Source organism: Ictidomys tridecemlineatus, unplaced genomic scaffold (genome assembly GCF_052094955.1).
Source record: "Ictidomys tridecemlineatus isolate mIctTri1 unplaced genomic scaffold, mIctTri1.hap1 Scaffold_1073, whole genome shotgun sequence".
NCBI lineage: Eukaryota > Metazoa > Chordata > Mammalia > Rodentia > Sciuridae > Ictidomys > Ictidomys tridecemlineatus.
Genome location: NW_027521020.1, coordinates 75792 through 82274, shown reverse-complemented (window position 1 = coordinate 82274; position 6483 = coordinate 75792).

Here is a 6483-nt window from a genome sequence, read left to right as displayed (position 1 = left end):
ATTGCATGTTTTGATATTTCTGGTTTCTGTTTTCATGTTTAAGCTGTTTTGAGTGGTAGGTTTTACCAGTGTGATCTTCACCTGTGTTTACTCTGGGGTTCAGGCATACCTGGGATATGGAGACTAGCAGAATTGACCTGCACATAGTCTTTGATGCAAAGGCACATGAATTGATTTTTTTCTAAAAAAAAAATAACATAGAAAGACCTAAATCTGGTGATATTTTTGTATGCTTTCCATGCTAAACAAAATTCCTGAGGCTTGCTGAGGACTCAGGTCTTTGGAAGGTCTAAACAGCATGAGGCTAAGATCCTGGCAAGAGTCCCTGGCTGCATTATAACATGGCTGAGAAACAGAAATGGGACTGGCTTCATTGCAGAATGGACCAAACATGTTGAATGGTCTTGCTTTAAGACAACCTGCTCTCTTTAAGAACTCTCTCACTCTGAGACGAGCCTTAATTTCTTCCTAGACAATGCTCCCATGACCTAATTACTTTGTACTATGTTTTATTTCTTAAAGAGTCTACCACCTGAACACTGCCACACTGGGGACCAAGCTTCCAGAATATGAAACTTTGGGGGACACTCTCCAACTATGTCACTGGGTCACACAGCTTTAGTTGTTATAAGAACAGCATTTCTAAAATCAACCTGGGTTCTGTTTGTTTTCTGGTCCAGACCTCCCTCCATCAAGGGAGGTAGATGGGTGGGCTGTAGGAAAAAAAAAAATCAGAACAAGACAGTCAGGAGGCAAATAGCATGGCTCTTGTAATCTGTGGAATACTAGATGAAAGATACTTTTTTTTCCTCTGTCAGTTTATTGAGTAACATTTTGCACTTTCCACTTGCTTTCAGTGTTGTGAAAGATGTAGTCACCATGGTTGAGAGCAGTCCTATTTAACAAAGCAGCGGTTAGAGCAGAGGGGAAGTGGGCCTCAGTGGGAGTCAGAGTACTGAAAGAAGCTGCATTGGTGCCCTGTAGGTGACAGTAGCCATTGTAACCAACAGTATAAAACCCAGGAAACAGATTCCTGAATGGGGAGAACAGAAGAAGCTTTCTCATCTTACTTAGGAGGTAGCAGAATTATCAGACCTAAAATACCACATAGAGACACAAAGAGGGGGATGGAATGACATATGTGCCATGGTAGGTGTTATGGTTTGGATCTTGAGTGTCCTCAAAGGCTCTTTTGTTGAGGACTTGGTCTCTAATTCAGTAGTGTTTAAAGATAGAGCTTTTGGAAGTGATTTGATCTAGAGGATGACCTGTCAGTGGATTAATCTGTTTTATACCTCAGTGGACTACTAGGAGGTGGTAGAAGCTATAAGAGTGGGACCCCATTGAAGATTGTGAGTCCTTGGGAGCTTGCCTTTGGGACTTTATCTTAACTCCAATACCCCCACCCCCCTTTGACTGCCAAGAGCAGAACAGCTTTCCACTGCCATGCCCTTCCACCACAATGTTCTGCCTAATGTCAGGTCCAAAGCAATGGAGCCAGCCAACCTCAGGCTGAAACCTCTGAAAATATGAGCCAGAACAAAACTTTCTTCCTTTAAGTTGTTTTTCTTATAATTTTGTCATAGTATCTCAAAGCTGACTGACTTAATAGGTGACTTTTAGCTGACTGGTCTTGTTCTGAACATGTATGATGGACTTAATGATGATTCCCACAAAGGACAGCTTGTAGAGGTCTAGTATCCTGCTTCAGGGTGAAGGTGAGAAGCAGCAAGCACGGGTTATATTTGTTTTGTAAAATAATTATCAATTTTACTGACATACTAAAGTAGCTCTTTTTTAAACTTTTTTCTTCAAACACTTTTTGCTTATTACTTAACCAAACAGTGTTCTAGTGGCTAGAGAAACAAAGGAAGATATGATTCTTTATTTAAGCAGCTACAAGTTTATGGGGGAGTTGTTAAAAAATATTAAACAGTTAAAGAGTCAGCATCTCATGTGAAGAATAAGGTGATAGAACCATGCAGGGCAAACAGTTGATCCTAGAAGAAGGGCTTTTAAACCAATTTGGACTTAGACTTGAAGAATGGTTCCGAGATAACTTCATAGAGTGGGTGAAGGCTGAGTGTAAAGAATGTTGAAGAAAAGCCAGTGCATATAGAGGAAAATATTGCCTGTACCAGCCCCCAAATAACTGTAAACCCAAAGTGTATTTGAAGAACGGCAAGTTGATAGATTTGCACCATGAGAAATACTGAGATCTGAAGCTCTTTCTGAAGAGTTTTGTGGATCATTCTAAGTAACTGCACTCTTTTATCCTGGGAGGCAAAAGGACAAGGGAAAGGAAGATATTGCATAGAAAGAGTTTCAGTATGCAGTGCTAGGCTTTGTGCTCTATTGAATTTAAGCCAAGGAGAAATGTCATCAGATTTGGTTGTTAGAAGTGACATTTAGCCATCAGATTTGGAGCAAGAACTCAAGAGCTCAGGTACCAGTTAGGAGACAATTGCAGATCAGGAGAGAAATTGAGACACTGAATAAAGTTAGCATCAGAGTAAGGGAAAAGGAGGTAGATTTGGCCAAATCTAGTTGATTGCATGTAAGAAGGTCAAGAAAGGAATGCAAGTATTAGACTCAAGTGCCTGTTGATTAGTAGCACCATTCATTGAATGGAGAATACAAGAGCAACAGTTTGAAGGGGAAGAGGATGACTTGTGTTTAGGCATCTTATTGATTGAAGACTTTCAAGGGATAGTTGAATATATTGATCTCTCAAACCCAGGAGACCAGCTAGAGTAAGAGATGTATGTATGCTTGGAGTCATTAACATAACTATTGGCATGAACTTCTTTGTTTAGCATTTTCAAGCATTGTGTCAGTCATTGGCAAAACAAAGGTAAATAAATGTATTTGACAGGTAAAAGACTTCCCAGGGATTATATATAGAGGAGAGGTAAACTTGGACCAAAGGGACTACTATCAAACAATGTAATGATAAAAGAGGAACTTGTTGAGGAGATGAAGGAGGGAAACAGTGATGGTGTCACTGAAGACAAAGTGAGAGATAAGGCGAGTGTATTGAATAGACGGGTTAGAAAAATGTGCTAGAAAGCACTCATGAATTTGACATTCCTAACGTCTTTAATAAGCATTTGGCATGGAATGCTGTAAAACATATGTAAGCTCAAAGAGTAGCTGATGGGTAAACAAATGATATGAAGCATTATAGATGACCTCTGAAAGGTACTATCTTACCATTGTCTCTGAAGAGCTGGTCAATGGAGGATGATGCAAGGCTGAAAGAAGTTCGTTCTTAATTTCGCAGAGACTTCATAGTTGATGAAAAAGGGCTAGGAGGAGGAGAGGTTGTGATATAGGAGAGAGAACAATTTAAAATAGTTAAATTTGGAATAACGTATATGGAGTGATATAACAGATTTGGCTCAAGACTAATGAAGAAATGAATTTCCACAAGAGGTGGGCTAATTATTATTTTTTTGAAATTGAGAATGCTAGAAATAGGAGAAGTGTGACATGAAAGTTCGGGTCCTCCAGAAATAGTTTTTAAGATGTAATTAGAAGATTAAGAGCTTTAGTGTGGGAAAGTCTTCAGAAGTAAGAGAGGAAAAGGACCAAGCAGGGAAAGCCTTTAGACTGTAATGCAGGCCTGGAACCTGTAAGAGAGGGGAAGGGAAGACAGAAGACTTTCCACTGAATACAGTGCAGCTTTGTAAAAGTCTCAGCTAGGCAGGTAATCAGGGAATGTTGGCCTTGAGACAGACAACTTTGGCTATTAGAGATGTCCTATTTTGGGCAGCAGTGGCCTTCCTCTAGCTACCTTGTCATTGGCTGAGCAAGTCTGGGGATTGTGTGGCCTAAGCATGAAAACTACAATAGATCCTGAAGTTATAATGGCTGGAGATTGTCAGTTTACTGCAACTCTTCAGAGCAGTTTCTCTTTGAATGGTGTCTCCTAGGCTACCATAATGGATATGGCTGTTTCAGTTCGATGAGAGGGAGGAATTGCTGTTGTTTCATTAATTCCTATGATTTCAACAAATTGGATGTCCAGTCAGTGAGTGTTGGAAGGTTTTTGGGAAAGTACAGTTAATAAATATAGCAAGATAAGGCAGTGTGCTAGTAAGACATAAGTTAAAATCGTATCTCATAGGCTCTAGGATTGAAGGGAAAGAAAGTGAAAGTAGACAGGGAGTAAGAGACTGAAATGAAATGAGTTGACAAACTGGAAGTTCCAATGAGTTTGAAAGTACTTGTGCTAAAAGTGAAGGAGTAAGAGAACGTAAGGGTAGATGGAGTTAATGATGATAAAAGTGATACAGCAATTCAAAAATTATAGCTGAACCCCAGGAAATACTGATATTTAGAAGTCCCTTCATGTAAAATGAGAAGAAAATTTTACCAGCAGAAAATGTGTTATATGTATACATTATAGAATCATTACAATAAATACCACAAAAATGTAAAAGGTATCATCATCTCTTGTTTTTTAGTTAGTTTTTTTTTTTTTTGCAAAATTGTTTCAGAGATATTATCAAATTTCTTGTTTGACAAAATCTATTTAGTCATCAGGAAGTGTAATTTTAAAAAAATGAGTTCTTTTCATTTTCTCTGATAACCTAAGGGAATTTTTTTTAATTTCTCAAAAACATCAAGTGAGTTCCCATCAACTAGTTTACCTATTTTTGTCTCTAAAGGTTTCCTGATAGAAAAGGTAGAGAAATGGAGAAAAATTTTAAAGTCTACAAGGCTATATATTAATTGAACAGAAAGTAATTAAGGTAAGATAATAGCTGTAAACACAAACAGCTTTTCACATCTCTGTTTTTGGCAGAAGGGAATTAGATTGAGACATATTTTAGGTAATTAAAATAAGATGGATTAGTGGAAGGGTGGACAAATGGATAGACATAATAAAACAATAAACTCAAATGTGATTGAAGATTGATACATGGCTATTCACTGTATAGTTTGTTCACTTTTTCTGTATATTTGAAAGTAATTGTAATGTTGAAAAATGGTATGGCATTTACAACTTTGAAATATATTGAAAATGATTGGTGAACAGATAGGTAAGTAATAAAATAAATGTAGTAAAGTGTCACTTATAAGATCCTAGGTAGTAGGCATATGGATGGTCACTGTAACATTCTTACAAATTTTTGATAGTTTGAAAATTTTTAGAATGAATTATTAGAAAAAATAGTGTTATAATCAGATAGCGTTTGGAGGTAAGAAATTTGAGTTCCAGTTTTGTGACTTTGGGCAAGTTATATCATGGTTTTTTATCTGTATACTGGAGATAAAATGGGTTTGCAATTATTTTCAGTACTAGAAAAGGATACTGGTAAAGCAACTGGCATATGATAAGTATTTGTCAATGCTTCTGATAATATTGCAAACCTAAACCTCAAATTGATAGCTTGTATCTTGGATCCTGCTTATTATTTTTTTTTATTTTTTGAATATATGGGTCATTTAATTTATTTCATGAATTAGAGTAAAGACCCTAATAGTGAGATGAGGTCAAGACCCCTTCTTCAGTGCCTATATGTTTCAAGGTGGTTTAGTTTTGTAGAGCTTGGAATGGTAGAACCATTCTCAAATCAAGGATGGAACCTCTGATAGTACTGTATTTATCAAAAACACTTCATGTACCTTTTTTTTTATATTTTACAAAGTGCTAAAATTTCCCAAAGTGGTCTTACCAGTCTTATTTAGTAGTTCTTCTGAACATATGTATACTATATATCAGGATTTTATTACATTAGTGTTTTTGAAAATATAGTCAATAAAAAATCCTGCTTGCTAAATATGTATTCATAAATTATACTTATGTATATATAAATATCAACTGTTTAATTTTCATTATTACTCAATGACATTCTTTTTTTGGACAGAAGTCAGTCATTCTTTGATTGCTTTTTAAGAAGTAAACTCATTTTTCTGGTGTTCAAGCTTCAGCCTCAAGTGTGTTTATAAAGTACACTCTGCTTGTTTTTTATCTGCTCTGTTTCATATGCAGGGTGGATAAAAATTACTGAACTTTTTATATTTATGTAAATTGAATTCAAATATACTACCATATGCCTTCAAAGACTAAACATAATATAGACTATTATAATCATTTATATAAATTGGTTTTAAAAACCAGTTCAATATGTTTAATCAATATGTCATGAATATCTATATAGTTGTCATCCTAGTAAAGTCTATGACATGTACTTTTACAGCATACAGATTTTAAATAAAATTGAATAGACTTTTCTAGCCCACATTATGGAGGAACTTCTGTTATCATCCAGTTGACTGATTTAATATGAGAAGAATCGTGATGTTTGAATGTGAACCAGCCAGATTTTGTATATCCATCAAATATTTAGGAGAGGGTTTTTATCTTCATGTAACATTTTACTGATTGTCCTCTATTTACAAATCATTATATGACATAGAATAAATGAAAATAGGGCTGGGGTTGTCACTCAGTGGTAGAGCGTTTGCTTCACA